The sequence below is a fragment of the Carassius carassius genome, chromosome 18 (genome assembly GCF_963082965.1).
Source record: "Carassius carassius chromosome 18, fCarCar2.1, whole genome shotgun sequence".
Lineage (NCBI taxonomy): Eukaryota > Metazoa > Chordata > Actinopteri > Cypriniformes > Cyprinidae > Carassius > Carassius carassius.
In genome coordinates, this window is record NC_081772.1 from 31,201,857 (window position 1) to 31,219,764 (window position 17,908).

The 17,908-nt window shown below is 48.2% G+C and overlaps 5 non-coding genes across 5 annotated transcripts; all 5 read right to left on the minus strand.

Annotated features, from left to right (window-relative positions):
• Positions 1-6,799: 6,799 nt before the first annotated feature.
• On the minus strand, positions 6,800-6,871 carry trnah-gug (transfer RNA histidin (anticodon GUG)). Its single transcript has one exon. It is a non-coding gene; the product is annotated as a tRNA-His (tRNA).
• A 155-nt stretch (positions 6,872-7,026) lies between these two features.
• Positions 7,027-7,108, minus strand: trnas-aga (transfer RNA serine (anticodon AGA)). Its single transcript has one exon. It is a non-coding gene; the product is annotated as a tRNA-Ser (tRNA).
• An 8,596-nt stretch (positions 7,109-15,704) lies between these two features.
• On the minus strand, positions 15,705-15,786 carry trnas-aga (transfer RNA serine (anticodon AGA)). The gene has a single exon. It is a non-coding gene; the product is annotated as a tRNA-Ser (tRNA).
• Positions 15,787-17,270: 1,484 nt separating this feature from the next.
• On the minus strand, positions 17,271-17,352 carry trnas-uga (transfer RNA serine (anticodon UGA)). Its single transcript has one exon. It is a non-coding gene; the product is annotated as a tRNA-Ser (tRNA).
• Positions 17,353-17,710: 358 nt separating this feature from the next.
• Positions 17,711-17,792, minus strand: trnas-aga (transfer RNA serine (anticodon AGA)). Its single transcript has one exon. It is a non-coding gene; the product is annotated as a tRNA-Ser (tRNA).
• Positions 17,793-17,908: the final 116 nt, after the last annotated feature.

The window sequence follows — 17,908 nt, forward strand, 5'->3', positions numbered from 1 at the left end:
ACTCAACCGGGCATAGAAGTCTGGTGACCCTACGACCTTATTTAGGGGTCAAAGGGTCAAAAAAGGGAGCGCTTGTCCACTAAACCGGTATGCGTTTACATTGGAGATGGGACATCCGCCCTTCGGAGACGATGGGTCATAGGGCCCCGAGATTCGAGATTCTCGCATCTCAGGGGCCCCTCTCCCATGTCCCTGAAGCACGAAGCTGTAGGACCTTGAAAAAAAAAATCCCATCCGGCACCCCTGAAATCTCTCAAAAGGCTCTGATCATGTAAGAGTCAGAGAGGGCTGAGGGAGAGATTTTGTGCAGGAGGCTCCGAATTTTCCCCTCGCCTTAGGGCCCCACTCTTTCGGCAGCTCAATCGGGGCGTACCCTGGACCCACCGATCCGAATTTCGGGCCCCTGGGTCTTTTCTAAAAAAGTCCCATCCGCCACATACTTGAATGGGTTCGGCCTAGCGGATTCCGGAACCAGAAATCCAACATTTTTCCTATGCATATTTCTACAGTGTTATGGGATAAAACTTACAAAAATGGATTCCTGTGAGCTTGCAGAGTACAGCTGATGAGACTTCAACCACGAAACCGCTAAAATTGATCTGTCCACGGAACCATTAGGAAGGGCGTGCTGAATGAATGACAAATGGGAGGTTTTTTAAAAAAAAATGTCCATTTACAATTTATTCAGCGGGACCTCCGTAGTGCTCCCGTGGACATTATTTTTTATGCAAATTCTACAGTATATTGTGATAAAACTTACATGAATGGACTCTGCTGGGCTGTCTGAGTACACTGCAGGCGTTTTGATCAACAATATTGCCTATATTTAATTAAATCAAATTTACTAGAATTGCTTTTTGTTAAACCTAAGGTGGACACATATCCCACTTGCCATTTATTCATATTGGATGGACACCAAATTTGGGGCACTGTATCTCCGCCTGCCGGGGGTTCAGGGACTTGGGGCTGGTGGCGTCGGATAGAGGTCCCCGTGGTCTGACTTTGACCCGATTTTGGTGCAGTTTGGCCCCGTTTTGGCGGAGTTACAGCTTGGCAAAGTGTGTGACATTTTGGTTAATATTCACCACATGTGGTGAAATTAACCAAAATCCAAAATTTTTCCTATGCATATTTCTACAGTGTTATGGGATAAAACTTACAAAAATGGATTCCTGGGAGCTTGCAGAGTACAGCTGATGAGACTTCAACCACAAAACCGCTAAAATTGATCTGTCCACGGAACCATTAGGAAGGGCGTGCTGAATGAATGGCAAATGGGAGGTTTTTTCAAAAAAAAGTCCATTTACAATTTATTCAGCGGCACCTCCGTAGCGCTCCCGTGGACATAAATTTTTATGCATATTTTACATTATTATTGGATTAAACTTACATGAATGGATTCCTCTGGGTGTCCTGAGTACAGTAAAGGTCTTTTCATTAACAATAACACACATTTGAAATAAATAAAGTTAAATACATTTGCTATTTAATGAAAAGTGAGATACGCACCACATGTGGTGCACATGTGTGCCAAAATTCAACGCTCATGTTTATGCAAATTCTACAGTATTATGGGATAAAACTTACAAAAATGGGTTCCTGGGAGCTTGCAGAGTACAGCTGATGAGACTTCAACCACGAAACCGCTAAAATTGATCTGTCCACGGAACCATTAGGAAGGGCGTGCTGAATGAATGGCAAATGGGAGGTTTTTTAAAAAAAAATGTAAATTTACAATTTATTCAGCGGGACCTCCGTAGTGCTCCCGTGGACATTATTTTTTATGCAAATTCTACAGTATATTGTGATAAAACTTACATGAATGGACTCTGCTGGGCTGTCTGAGTACACTGCAGGCGTTTTGATCAACAATATTGCCTATATTTAATTAAATCAAATTTACTAGAATTGCTTTTTGTTAAACCTAAGGTGGACACATATCCCACTTGCCATTTATTCATATTGGATGGACACCAAATTTGGGGCACTGTATCTCTGCCTGCCGGGGGTTCAGGGACTTGGGGCTGGTGGCGTCGGATAGAGGTCCCCCTGGTCTGACTTTGACCCGATTTTGGTGCAGTTTGGCCCCGTTTTGGCGGAGTTACAGCTTGGCAAAGTGTGTGACAGTTTGGTTAACACTTTTTCTATGCATATTTCTACAGTATTATGGGATAAAACTTACAAAAATGGATTCCTCTGAGTGCCCTAAGTACAGTACAAGTGTTTTCTCTAGGCCTCATAATAAAAAAAAATTTCCGACTTCCACCCCCCTCGAGCTGCCTTCTCTAGCCGGGGAGGGTGCACCCTGGCCGGCATGGATGAGTAGGTGCGAGGGGGGTGGATGGTACTCTTTTTTTTGCTAATTTCTCCGGGATGCGGTTGACCCCGGGGCTGAAATTCAGGGGATCCCTAGAGAGTCGAGGGATCTACCGTATGCGACCACCCTCGAGTTCCTGGGTGGTCCGGTTCATGAGCTATAACGGTTCAAACCCCACGTTTTGGGGGGCCGTAAATCGGACCCCCGGGGTCATAGGAACATGGGGCTGGTGTCGTCGGATAGGGGTCCCCAAGGTCTAATATTGACCAGAGTTTGGTGTTTTTTCCCCTCTCTTTGGGTGAGTTATGGCCGGTCAAATTTTGGGACTTTTTGCATTTGCGGGCCCGTATCTCTGCATTTTCTATGCATATTTCTACAGTATTATGGGATAAAACTTACAAAAATGGATTCCTCTGAGTGCCCTGAGTACAGTACAAGTGTGTTCTCTAGGCCTCATAATAAAAAAAATTTTCCGACTTCCACCCCCCTCGAGCTGCCTTCTCTAGCCGGGGAGGGTGCACCCTGGCCGGCATAGATGAGTAGGTGCGAGGGGGGTGGATGGTACTCTTTTTTTGCAAATTTCTCCGGGATGCGGTGGACCCCGGGGCTGAAATTCAGGGGATCCCTAGAGGGTCGAAGGGTCTACAGCTTGGCAAAGTTACAGCTTGGCAAAGTCTGTGACATTTTGGTTAACATTCACCACATGTGGTGAAATTAACCAAAATCCAACATTTTTTATATGCATATTTCTACAGTATTATGGGATAAAACTTACAAAAATGGATTCCTCTGAGTGCCCTAATTACAGTACAAGTGTTTTCTCTAGGCCTCATAATAAAAAAAAAATTCCGACTTCCACCCCCCTCGAGCTGCCTTCTCTAGCCGGGGAGGGTGCACCCTGGCCGGCATGGATGAGTAGGTGCGAGGGGGGTGGATGGTACTCTTTTTTTTGCTAATTTCTCCGGGATGCGGTTGACCCCGGGGCTGAAATTCAGGGGATCCCTAGAGAGTCGAGGGGTCTACCGTATGCGACCACCCTTGAGTTCCTGGGTGGTCCGGTTCCTGAGCTATAACGGTTCAAACCCCACGTTTTGGGGGGCCGTAACTCGGACCCCCGGGGTCATAGGAACATGGGGCTGGTGTCGTCGGATAGGGGTCCCCAAGGTCTAATATTGACCAGAGTTTGGTGTTTTTTCCCCTCTCTTTGGGTGAGTTATGGCCGGTCAAATTTTGGGACTTTTTGCATTTGCGGGCCCGTATCTCTGCATTTTCTATGCATATTTCTACAGTATTATGGGATAAAACTTACAAAAATGGATTCCTCTGAGTGCCCTGAGTACAGTACAAGTGTTTTCTCTAGGCCTCATAATAAAAAAATTTTTCCGACTTCCACCCCCCTCGAGCTGCCTTCTCTAGCCGGGGAGGGTGCACCCTGGCCGGCATAGATGAGTAGGTGCGAGGGGGGTGGATGGTACTCTTTTTTTGCAAATTTCTCCGGGATGCGGTGGACCCCGGGGCTGAAATTCAGGGGATCTCTAGAGGGTCGATGGGTCTACCGTATGCGACCACCTTCGAGTTCCTGGGTGGTCCGGTTCCTGAGTTATAACGGTTCAAATCCCACAGTTTGGGGGGCCGTAACTCGGACCCCCAGGGTCATAGGAACATGGGGTTGGTGTCGTCGGATAGGGGTCCCCAAGGTCTAATATTGACCAGAGTTTGGTGTTTTTTCCCTTCTCTTTGGGTGAGTTATGGCCGGTCAAATTTTGGGACTTTTTGCATTTGCGGGCCCGTATCACTGGCCCCCGGGGGTCTATCGACTTGGGGGAGGTGGCTTCAGAAAGGGCCCTTCGAGGGCTATCACGTCACCGAGTTTCAAGTCGCTAGGTCTCTTCCTTTCATTTGACTATCAAAAATGTGGGGGGCCATAACTCCGCCCCCCGGGGTGTTATGGATGGGGGGCAGCGGTGTTCGGTAGGCCTTCTGGAGGTCTTACTCTGACCCGATTTTGGTGCAGTTTGGCCCCGTTTTGGCAGAGTTACAGCTTGGCAAAGTCTGTGACATTTTGGTTAACATTCACCACATGTGGTGAAATTAACCAAAATTCAACATTTTTTCTATGCAAATTTCTACAGTATAATGGGATAAAACTTACAAAAATGGATTCCTCTGAGTGCCCTGAACACAGTACAAGTGTTTTCTCTAGGCCTCATAATAAAAAAATTTTTCCGACTTCCACCCCCCTCGAGCTGCCTTCTCTAGCCGGGGAGGGTGCACCCTGGCCGCATGGATGAGTAGGTGCGAGGGGGGTGGATGGTACTCTTTTTTGGCTAATTTCTCCGGGATGCGGTGGACCCCGGGGCTGAAATTCAGGGGATCCCTAGAGGGTCGAAGGGTCTACCGTATGTGACCACCCTCGAGTTCCTGGGTGGTCCGGTTCCTGAGCTATAACGGTTCAAACCCCACGTTTTGGGGGGCCGTAACTCGGACCCCCGGGGTCATAGGAACATGGGGCTGGTGTCGTCGGATAGGGGTCCCCAAGGTCTAATATTGACCAGAGTTTGGTGTTTTTTCCCCTCTCTTTGGGTGAGTTATGGCCGGTCAAATTTTGGGACTTTTTGCATTTGCGGGCCCGTATCTCTGCATTTTCTATGCATATTTCTACAGTATTATGGGATAAAACTTACAAAAATGGATTCCTCTGAGTGCCCTGAGTACAGTACAAGTGTTTTCTCTAGGCCTCATAATAAAAAATTTTTTCCGACTTCCACCCCCCTCGAGCTGCCTTCTCTAGCCGGGGAGGGTGCACCCTGGCCGGCATAGATGAGTAGGTGCGAGGGGGGTGGATGGTACTCTTTTTTTGCAAATTTCTCCGGGATGCGGTGGACCCCGGGGCTGAAATTCAGGGGATCTCTAGAGGGTCGATGGGTCTACCGTATGCGACCACCTTCGAGTTCCTGGGTGGTCCGGTTCCTGAGTTATAACGGTTCAAATCCCACAGTTTGGGGGGCCGTAACTCGGACCCCCAGGGTCATAGGAACATGGGGTTGGTGTCGTCGGATAGGGGTCCCCAAGGTCTAATATTGACCAGAGTTTGGTGTTTTTTCCCTTCTCTTTGGGTGAGTTATGGCCGGTCAAATTTTGGGACTTTTTGCATTTGCGGGCCCGTATCACTGGCCCCCGGGGGTCTATCGACTTGGGGGAGGTGGCTTCAGAAAGGGCCCTTCGAGGGCTATCACGTCACCGAGTTTCAAGTCGCTAGGTCTCTTCCTTTCATTTGACTATCAAAAATGTACGCGTTTTGATTGAAGGTGGGATGTCCACATATCGGAGACGGTAGGTCGTAGGGCCCCCAGATTTGAGATTCTGGCATCTCAGGGGCCCCTCACCCAGGGCCCAAAAGTACGTAGCCCTAGGAACCAAGGAAAAAAAGTGCATTGCGCTAAGTCCTCGCGCTTTTGACAGCACGCTCTAGGGCCCCTCAGGAGCCACCGTTCCAAATTTCGGGCCCCTGGGACGTTTCTAAAAAAATCCCATCTGCCATTTATTCCCTTGCATTCGGCCTAGCTGATTCGTGGACACGACTCCCAAGGGTCCGATCGGGCCTAATTTTGGATATGTGTCTCGAGGGGATCCCCTCGACCAGGCACAGAAGTCTGGTGGCCCTACGACCTTCTTTAGGGGTCAAACGGTTACAGATGGGACCCCACGTCCACAAAAGTGTTACGCGTTTTGATGGGAGGTGGGACGTCCATATATATAATGGTCAAATGGACAAATACTGGGTTCGTGGGACCCAGGGTGGGGGTCCGCAAGGGGTCCGCAGATGATCCGCAGTCATTGTGTGAATATAATGGTCAAATGGACAAATAATGGGTTCGTGGGACCCGGGTTGGGGGTCCGACGGGGGTCCGCATCGGTTCCGTGGTCATTCTGTAACTTTAAAGGTCAAATGGACAAATATAGGTTTCGTGGGCAAAAAAATCGTCCACCCCCCATTCGGGAAAATGCCACTGTTTTAAACCTGAGGTGTACTGCTCCGTGCGCCACCCTGTGGAGAAGTGCTGAATGGCATTTAGGGGCCTCAAATTTGGGTGGGCTTCCGCGGGGCCCCTCGGGGGTCCAGATCCTCCCGTGCCGGTCAGGGGTCTCCCGTGGGCCGGTGCGGTCCGGCAGACATCGACGCCGCGTCCGTCAAAAATTTTTTGGGGTCAGCGCGCAGGTCCCCTTAACCCATGTACACGAGCCCTCAAACTTATACCTGAATGGACGCTCCAAAAAAAAATGGACTTTATAGAGGAAGTGTTAGGAAGTGTTCAGCCGTCCGATCGCTGGAAGGTACGGCCACGACTACGCCTAATGTTAGAAAGCAAGCCTCCTTGTCTGGTGGTGCCCTGCACAGGCCAAGCTTCAGAAACAAAGTCACGCAGAAAGATGAGGTGGTAAAAAATGTTCAACCTTCCTGTATACTCAATAGCAGATGGTTGCCGTGACCCGGATTCGAACCGGGGTTGCTGCGGCCACAACGCAGAGTACTAACCACTATACGATCACGGCGTGCCACTGTCTAACCCAAGACAACCCCTGGAGCCCGGATACAAGAAGCACCAGCAGCGTGTTTGTCCATCGAAGAGGGACTGGACATTTCGCAAATAAGTGCGAGGACCGTGAAAAATGCATGGATGCTTTGCCTCATGGCCTTCAGCAAACAGCGTAGTTGGCAGGATTCGAACCTGCGCGGGGAGACCCCAATGGATTTCTAGACCATCGCCTTAACCACTCGGCCACGACTACGGGAGTAGACCAATTTCTGCACAGTTTGTGTCCAACACTGCTGCCTGACCTACTTGCAACCAACCCAGCTCAGTCAGCAAGCGGAGATTGCAAGCTAGCCCTGCAAGCGGGTAAAACAGCGGTCCCACTGAGGAGAAATCAGGCTGCCATGTCTCATCCTATGTAATGGGGTTTTTCAGTACTGGCCCTGGGGACCGAGAGCACTGCACAATTGGGAAGTCTGTCTTATTCTACTCACTCTGTGAGCACTCTTTCCTAAAGGGCTGACCATCAGAATCAGGTGTGCCGAACAAGGGAGATGCACTGATCCCCGGGAGCAGGAAGGAACATTGTTCTAGTACAGAGTCAGCAGAAGAGATGGACCGTAGTAATAGCAAGCTGAGGCCTACAAAAAGAAGACTGACCTTCGCCCAAACAGGGACTTGAATTAAGCAGACCACCTTCTCCTATGTTGTGTGTAACACTGCTGCCTGACCTACTTGCAACCTAGCAAGCGGAGATTGTAAGCTATCCCTGGAAGCGGCTAAAACAACAATCCCACTGAGAAGAAGTGATGGACCGTAGTGATAGCAAGTTGACTCCGCCAAAAGCAGACAGACCTTCGCCCAAACAGGGACTTGAACCCTGGCCCTCAGATTAAAATTCTGATGCTCTACCGACTGAGCTATCCAGGCTTTTGTGGAGCACTGGCTTCTCACCTTTTATAAAGCAGCAGTTTTACAACAAGCTGCCCAGAAGAGATGCAGGTGTCACGAGGATGAAAGCTAGAAGCAGTTATGGCACAGAGAGCGAAGGACCATAGAAGGCACAATTACCATCACAGAAAGCTAAAGCAATACTGCAAAGCCCTCCCGTAGTCGGCAGGGTTCGAACCTGCGCGGGGATACCCCAATAGATTTCAAGTCCATCGCCTTAACCTCTCGGCCTAGCAGGTACGTGGACACGACTCCCAAGGTTCCGATCAGGCCGAATATTGGATATGTGTCTCATGGGGACCCCCTCGAATGGGCATAGAAGTCTGGTGGCCCTACGACCTTCTTTAGGGGTCAAACGGTCCCAGAAGGGACCCCACGTCCACCAAATCGGTACGCGTTTTGATTGGTTGTGGGACGTCCACAGTTCGGAGACGATAGGTCGTAGGGCCCCCAGATTTGAGATTCTGGCATCTCATTTAAATTGCCATATACCGCATAATGGTTCGAAGGGATTGTACTGTCAATTTGGATCCATTTTCTCCTTTAGAAAACTGGCCAACGGGACGAGTCGGCTTACCCCCCTTTTCCGTAGGGAATCCGCAGTAAACCAAGTATTGACACCTCTAGGGGGTGATGTTGACCACCAGGAGTTCGAACCTGTGCGGGGATACCCCAATAGATTTCAAGTCCATCGCCTTAACCTCTCGGCCTAGCAGGTACGTGGACACGACTCCCAAGGGTCCGATCAGGCCGAATATTGGATATGTGTCTCGAGGGCATCCCCTCGACCGGGCACAGAAGTCTGGTGGCCCTACGACCTTCTTTAGGGGTCAAACGGTCACAGAAGGGACCCCACGTCCACAAAAGCGGTACGCGTTTTGATGGGAGGTGGGACGTCCACTGTTCAGAGACGATAAGTCATAGGACCCCCAGATTTGAGATTCTGGCATCTCAGGGACCCCTCAACCAGGGCCCCGAGACACGTAGTCGTAGGACCCAAGGAAAAAAAGTGCATTGCGCTAGGTCCTCGCGCTTTTGACAGCACGTTCTAGGGGCCCTCAGGAGCCACCGTTCCAAATTTCGGGCCCCTAGGACGTTTCTAAAAAAATCCCACCTGCCATTTACTTGAATGTGTTCGGCCTAGCGGTTTCGTGGACACGGCTCGCCGGGGTCCGATCGGGCCGAATTTTGGATATGTGTCTCATGGGGCCCCCTCGAACAGGCATAGAAGTCTGGTGACCCTATGACCTTATTTAGGGGTCAAAGGGTCAAAAAAGGGAGCGCTTGTCCACCAAACCAGTAAGCGTTTACATTGGAGATGTATCAAGTTAAATAGACTTGCTATTTGATAATCTGCAAGTGGACACATATGCCGTCAAATAAATTGAGGGTGGACATGCACCATATGTGGTGAAATTGACCAAAATCCAACATTTTTTCTATGGAAATTCTACATTATTATGGGATAGATCTTACATTAAAGGACTCTGCTGAGATGTCTGAGTACACTGCAGGTATTTTGATCAACACTATTGCATGTATTTAATTAAATCAAATTGAATAGAATTGCTATTTGTTAAACCTCAGGTGGACACATATCCCACTTGCCATTTATTCATATTGGATGGACACCAGTTTTTGGGGCACCGTATCTCCGCCTCCCGGGGGTTCAGGGACTTGGGGCCGGTAACATCGGATAGAGGTCCCCATGGTCTAATTTTGACCAGAGTTTGGTGTTTTTTCCCCCCCTTTTTTGAGTGAGTTATGGCCGGTCAAATTTTGGGACTTTTTGCATTTGGGGGTCCGTATCTCTCCGTATCTCTTCAGAGAGGGCCCTTCGAGTGCTATCAAGTCACCCAGTTTCAATTTGCTGGGTCTCTTCCTTCCATTTGACTATCAAAAATGTGGAGGGCCATAACTCCGCCCCCTGAGGATTTATGGATGGGGGCCCATTGGTGTTCGGTGGGCCTTCTGTAGGTCTTACTCTGTCCCGAGTTTGGTGCAGTTTGGCCCCGTTTTGGCGGAGTTACAGCTTGGCAGAGTGTGTTACATTTTGGTTAATATTCACCACATGTGGTGACATTAACCACAATCCAAATATTTTTATATGCATATTTCTACAGTGTTATTGGATAAAACTTACAATAATGGATTCCTGGGAGCTTGCAGAGTACAGCTGATGAGACTTCAACCACAATATTGCCAAAATTTATCTGTCCACGGAACCATTAGGAAGAGCGTGCTGAATAAATGGCAAATGGGAGGTTTTTTCAAAAAAAAATTCCATTTACAATTTATTCAGCGGGACCTCCATAATGCTCCCGTGGACATTCATTTTTATGCAAATTCTACAGTATATTCTGATAAAACTTACATGAATGGATTCCTCTGAGTGTCCTGAGTACAGTACAGGTGTTTTCATTAACCATATTGCAAATTTACCTCCTGACCACCATGAAAACAGATCCCGATGCAGTGTTATTTTCTGCTAAAAGGTTGCAAGCTATAGCAGTTTTAACACATGGCCAGTCTTCATTATTACGTGATAAAACTTACATGAATGGGTTCCCCTTGGTGTCCTGAGTACATTACAGGTATTTTCATTAACAATAACACACATTTGAAATAAATACAGTTAAATACAGTTGCTATTTAATGAACAGTGAGATACGCACCACATGTGGTGCACATGTGTGCCAAAATTCAACGCTCATTTTTGAATGGATTCCTCTTCCACCCCCCTCGAGCTGCCTTCTCTAGCCGGGGAGGGTGCACCCTGGCCGGCATGGATGAGTACTTGCGAGGGGGTGGATGGTACTATTTTTTGCTAATATCTCCGCGAAGCAGTGGACTTCGGGGCTGAAATTCAGGGGATCCCTAGAGGGTCGAGGGGCCAACCGTATGCAACCACCCACGAGTTCCTGGGTCGTCCGGTTCCTGAGTTTTAATGGTTCAAATTCCACATTTTGGGGGGGCGTAACTCCGACCCCCGGGGTCATAGGGACATGGTGCAGGTGTCGTAGGATAGACGGCCCCATGGTCTGACTTTAATCCGATTTTGGTGCAGTTTGGCCCCGTTTTGGCGGAGTTACAGCCTGACATATATACATATTTCTACAGTATTAGGGGACAAAACTTACAGAAATGGGTTCCTTGGAGTACAGCAGATGAGACTTCAACCACGAAATCGCTAAAATGTATCTGTCCATGGAACCATTAGGAAGGACGTGCTGAATAAATGGCAAATGGGAGGTTTTTTCAAAAAAAAATTCCATTTACAATTTATTCAGCGGGACCTCCATAATGCTCCCGTGGACATTCATTTTTATGCAAATTCTACAGTATATTCTGATAAAACTTACATGAATGGAGTCTGCTGAGCGTGCTGTGTACAGTAGAGGTGTTTCCATTAAAAATATTGCACTCATTTGAAATGAATCAAGTTAAATAGACTTGCTATTTGATAATCTGCAAGTGGACACATATGCCATCAAATAAATTGAGGGTGGACATGCACCATATGTGATGAAATTAAATCCAACATTTTTTCTATGGAAATTCTACATTATTATGGGATAGATCTTACATTAATTGACTCTGCTGAGATGTCTGAGTACACTGCACGCGTTTTGATCAACAATATTGCCTATATTTAATTAAATCAATTTCAATAGAATTGCTATAAATAGCAATTCTATTAAAATTGATTTAATAGAAAGCTGCAAGCTCCAAGGAACCCATTTTTGTAAGTTTTGTCCCATAATACTGTAGAAATATGTATATATGTCAGGCTGTAACTCCGCCAAAACGGGGCCAAACTGCACCAAAATCGGATTAAAGTCAGACCATGGGGCCGTCTATCCTACGACACCTGCACCATGTCCCTATGACCCCGGGGGTCGGAGTTACGCCCCCCCAAAATGTGGAATTTGAACCATTAAAACTCAGGAACCGGACGACCCAGGAACTCGTGGGTGGTTGCATACGGTTGGCCCCTCGACCCTCTAGGGATCCCCTGAATTTCAGCCCCGAAGTCCACTGCTTCGCGGAGATATTAGCAATAAATAGTACCATCCACCCCCTCGCAAGTACTCATCCATGCCGGCCAGGGTGCACCCTCCCCGGTTAGAGAAGGCAGCTCGAGGGGGGTGGAAGTCGGAAGAAAAATCTTAGGATGAGGCCTAGAGAAAACACCTGTACTGTACTCAGCACACTAAGAGGAATCCATTCATGTAAGTTTTATCACATAATAGTGTAGAATTTGCATAAAAATGAGCGTTGAATTTTGGCACACATGTGCATCACATGTGGTGCGTATCTCACTGTGTTAAAACTGTTATAGCTTGCAACCTTTTAGCAGAAAATAACACTGCATCGGGATCTGTTTTCATGGTGGTCAGGAGGTAAATTTGCAATATGGTTAATGAAAACACCTGTACTGTACTCAGGACACTCAGAGGAATCCATTCATGTAAGTTTTATCCAATAATAATGTAAAATATGCATAAAAAAATTATGTCCACAGGAGCACTACGGTGGTCCCGCTGAATAAATTGTAAATGGAAATTTTTTAAAAAAAAAACCTCCCATTTGCCATTTATTCAGCACGCCCTTCCTAATGGTTCCGTGGACAGATAAATTTTAGCTCCCAGGAATCCATTTTTGTAAGTTTTATCCCATAACACTGTAGAAATATGCATAGAAAAAATTTTGGATTTTGGTTAATTTCACCACATGTGAATATTAACCAAAATGTCACACACTTTGCCAAGCTGTAACTCCGCCAAAACGGGGCCAAACTGCACCAAAATCGTGTCAAAGTCAGACCAATGGGACCTCTATCCGACACCACCAGCCACAAGTCCCTGAACCCCCGGGAGGTGGAGATACGGTGCCCCAAATTTGGTGTACATCCAATATGAATAAATGGCAAGTGAGATATGTGTCCACCTGAGGTTTAACCTGTTAGCCAGCACCCCCCATTATGGGACTCACAGCTGAAAGTGCTCTAACTAACTTATAATTGTAATAGTTTCCTACTTCAGTGTGTTACAAACATAATTGTGGTGTCTTTAGAAAGAAGACCCTTTGGGCTTCACTTTTTATCAACCAGATTTGATAATGCTCAAAAATATTAAAAGTTATAGACACTAAAGTGCCTTGAATTTTTTTTACCACTCTTACATATTTTTTTATTTGATATAAAAATACATGAAATAAGTCCTGGAGCAATCTAGAAAAGTAATGGGTTGAAAGCCACATGTCTCATAAGTTTCTATTTCAAATCTGAATAAAATATCATGAAAAATGAGACTCCTGCAAATATTTTTCTGAGACTATGTCTACACCCCCCCCCCCCCCCCCAAATATAAGAAAATATATTTCCCAATACTGCAAAGCCCTCCCGTAGTCGGCCAGGGTTCGAACCTGTGCTGAGTCCCCAGGGCCAGTACTGAAAAACCCCAATTTCTGCTCAGTTTGTGTCCAACCCCAATGGATTTCAAGTCCATCGCCTTAACCTCTCGGCCACGACTACGCCTAATGTTAGAAAGCAAGCCCCCCTTGTCCGATGGCGCCCTGCACACGCCAAACTTCAGAAACAAAATCACGCAGAGAAAGATGAGGTGGTAAAAAATTTTCAACCTTCCCGTATACTCAACGGCAAAGGGTTGCCGTGAACCGGATTCGAACCGGGGTTGCTGCAGCCACAACGCAGAGTATTAACCACTATACGATCACGGCGTGCCACTAGCTAACCCAAGACAACCCCAGAAGCCCGGATACAAGAAGCAGAAGCGGCGTGTTTGTCCATCGAAGAGGGACTGGACATTTCGCAAATAAGTGCGAGGACCGTGAAAAATGCATGGATGCTTTGCCTCATGGCCTTCAGCAAACAGCGTAGTCGGCAGGATTCGAACCTGCGCGGGGAGACCCCAATGGATTGTTGTTCATCGCCTTAACCACTCGGCCACGACTATGGGAGTAGACCAATTTCTGCTCAGTTTGTGTCCAACACTGCTGCCTGACCTACTTGCAACCAACCCAGCTCAGTCGGCAAGCGGAGATTGCAAACTAGCCCTGCAAGCGGGTAAAACAGCAATCCCACTGAGGAGAAATCAGGCTGCCATGTCTCATCCTATGTAATGGGGTTTTTCAGTACTGGCCCTGGGGACCGACAGCACTGCACATTTGGGAATTCTGTCTTATTATACTCACTCTTTGAGCACTCTTTCCTAAAGGGCTGACCATCAGAATCAGGTGTGCCAAACAAGGGAGATGCACTGATCCCCGGGAGCAGGAAGGAACATCGCTCTAGTACAGAGTCAGCAGAAGAGATGGACCGTAGTGATAGCAAGCTGAGGCCTACAAAAAGAAGACTGACCTTCGCCCAAACAGGGACTTGAATTAAGCAGACCACCTTCTCCTATGTTGTGTGTAACACTGCTGCCTTACCTACTTGCAACCTAGCAAGCGGAGATTGTAAGCTAGCCCTGGAAGCGGCTAAAACAACAGTCCCACTTAGGAGAAATCAGGCTGCCATGTCTCATCCTATGTAATGGGGTTTTTCAGTACTGGCCCTGGGGACTGACAGCACTGCACAAATTGGAGGTCTGTCTTATTCTACTCACTCCGTGAGCACTCTTTCCTAAAGGGCTGACCATCAGAATCATGTGTGCCGAACAAGGGAGATGTACTGACCCCCTGGAGAAGGAAGGAACATCGCTCTAATACAGAGTCAGCAGAAGAGATGGACCCGTAGTGATAGCAAGCTGAGGCCTCCAAAAAGTAGACTGACCTTCGCCCAAACAGGGACTTGAATTAAGCAGACCACCTTCTGCCCTGTTGTGTGTCACATTGCTGCCTGACCTACTTGATAACTAGCAAGCCAAGATTGTAAGCTAGCCCTGGAAGCGGGTAAAACAGCAGTCCCACTGAGGAGAAATCAGGCTGCCATGTCTCATCCTATGTAATGGGGTTTTTCAGTGCTGGGCCTGGGGACCGACAGCACTGCAAAATTCGGAGGTCTGTCTTATTCTACTCACTCTGTGAGCGCGCTTTCCTAACGAGCTGACCATCGGAATCAGGTGTGCCAAACAAGGGAGGTGCACTGATACCCTGGAGCAGGAAGGAACACCGCTCCAGTACAGATTCAGAAGAAGAGATGGACCGTAGTGATAGCAAGGTGACTCCGCCAAAAGCAGATAGACCTTCACCCTAACAGGGACTTGAATCCTGGACCCTCAGATTAAAAGTCTGATGCTCTACCGTTGAGCTATCCAGGCTCTTGAGGAACACTGGCTTCTCACCTTTTATAAAGCAGCAGTTTTACAACAAGCTGCCCAGAAGAGACGCAGGTGTCACAAGGATGAAAGCTAGAAATAGTTATGGCACAGAGAGCGAAGGACCATAGATGGCACAATGACAGTCACAGATAGCTAAAGCAATACTGCAAATCCCTCCCATAGTCGACAGAGTTCGAACCTGCTCAGGGAGACCCCAATGGATTTCAAGTCCATCGCCTTAACCTCTCGGCCACGACTACGCCTAATGTTAGATAGCAAGCCCCCTTGTCTGATGGCACCCTGCACAGGCCAAGCTTCAGAAACAAAATCACGCAGAAAGATGAGGTGGTAAAAAATGTTCAAGCTTCCAGTATACTCAAAGGCAAAGGGTTGCCGTGACCCTGATTCGAACCGGGGTTGCTGCGGCCACAACGCAGAGTACTAACCACTATACGATCAAGGCGTGCCACTGGCTCACCCAAGAGAACCCCTGGAGCCCGGATACAAGAAGCAGCAGCGGCGTGTTTGTCCATCGAAGAGGGACTGGACATTTCGCAAATAAGTGCGAGGACCATGAAAAATGCATGGATGCTTTGCCTCATGGCCTTCAGCAAACAGCGTAATCGGCAGGATTCGAACCTGCGCGGGGAGACCCCAATGGATTTCTAGTCCATCGCCTTAACCACTCGGCCACGACTACGGGAGTAGACCAATTTCTGCTCAGTTTGTGTCCAACACTGCTGCCTGACCTACTTGCAACCAAACCAGCTCAGTCAGCAAGCGGAGATTGCAAGCTAGCCCTGCAAGTGGGTAAAACAGCTGTCCCACTGAGGAGAAATAAGCCTGCCATGTCTCATCCTATGTAATGGGGTTTTTCAGTACTGACCCTGGGGACCGACAGCACTGCACAATTGGGAAGTCTGTCTTATTCTACTCACTCTGTGAGCACTCTTTCCTAAAGGGCTGAACATCAGAATCAGGTGTTCCGAACAAGGGAGATGCACTGATCCCCGGGAGCAGGAAGGAACATCGCTCTAGTACAGAGTCAGCAGATGAGATGGACCGTAGTGATAGCAAGCTGAGGCCTACAAAAAGAAGACTGACCTTCGCCCAAACAGGGACTTGAATTAAGCAGACCACCTTCTGCCCTGTTGTGTGTAACACTGCTGCCTGATCTACATGCAACCTAGCAAGCGGAGATTGTAAGCTAGCCCTGGAAGCGGCTAAAACAGCAGTCCCACTGAGGAGAAATCAGGCTGCCATGTCTCATCCTATGTAATGGGGTTTTTCAGTACTGGCCCTGGGGACCGACAGCACTGCACAAATGGGAGGTCTTTCTTATTCTACTCACTCCGTGAGCACTCTTTCCTAAAGGGCTGACCATCAGAATCATGTGTGCCGAACAAGGGAGTTGCACTGATCCCCGGGAGAAGGAAGGAACATCGCTCTAATACAGAGTCAGCAGAAGAGATGGACCCGTAGTGATAGCAAGCTGAGGCCTCCAAAAAGTAGACTGACCTTCGCCCAAACAGGGACTTGAATTAAGCAGACCACCTTCTGCCCTGTTGTGTGTCACATTGCTGCCTGACCTACTTGCAACCTAGCAAGCCGAGATTGTAAGCTAGCCCTGGAAGCGGGTAAAACAGCAGTCCCACTGAGGAGAAATCAGGATGCCATGTCTCATCCTATGTAATGGGGTTTTTCAGTGCTAGGCCTGGGGACCAACAGCACTGCACAATTCGGAGGTCTGTCTTATTCTACTCACTCTGTGAGCGCGCTTTCCTAACGAGCTCACCATCAGAATCAGGTGTGCCAAACAAGGGAGGTGCACTGATACCCTGGAGCAGGAAGGAACACCGCTCCAGTACAGATTCAGAAGAAGAGATGGACCGTAGTGATAGCAAGGTGACTCCGCCAAAAGCAGACAGACCTTCACCCTAACAGGGACTTGAACCCTGGACCTTCAAATTAAAAGTCTGATGCTCTACCGACTGAGCTATCCAGGCTCTTGTGGAGCACTGGCTTCTCACCTTTTATAAAGCAGCGGTTTTACAACAAGCTGCCCAGAAGAGACGCAGGTTTCACAAGGATGAAAGCTAGAAGCAGTTATGGCACAGAGAGCGAAGGACCATAGAAGGCACAATTACCGTCACAGAAAGCTAAAGCAATACTGCAAATCCCTCCTGTAGTCGGCAGAGTTCGAACCTGCGCAGGGAGACCCCAATGGATTTCAAGTCCATCGCCTTTACCTCTCGGCCACGACTACACCTAACGTTAGAAAGCAAGCCCCCTTGTCTGGTGGCACCCTGCACAGGCCAAGCTTCAGAAACAAAATCACGCAGAAAGATGAGGTGGTAAAAAATTTTCAACCTTCCCGTATACTCAACGGCAAAGGGTTGCCGTGACCCGGATTCAAACCGGTGTTGCTGCAGCCACAACGTAGAGTACTAACCACTATACGATCACGGCGTGCCACTGGCTCACCCAAGACAACGCCTGGAGCCCTGATACAAGAAGCAGCAGCGGCGTGTTTGTCCATCGAAGAGGGACTGGACATTTCGCAAATAAGTGCGAGGACCGTGAAAAATGCATGGATGCCTTGCCTCATGGCCTTCAGCAAACAGCGTAGTCGGCAGGATTCGAACCTGCGCGGGGAGACCCCAATGGATTTCTAGTCCATCGCCTTAACCACTCGGCCACGACTACAGGAGTAGACCAATTTCTGCTCAGTTTGTGTCCAACACTGCTGCCTGTCCTACTTGCAACCAACCCAGCTCAGTCAGCAAGCGGAGATTGCAAGCTAGCCCTGCAAGCGGGTAAAA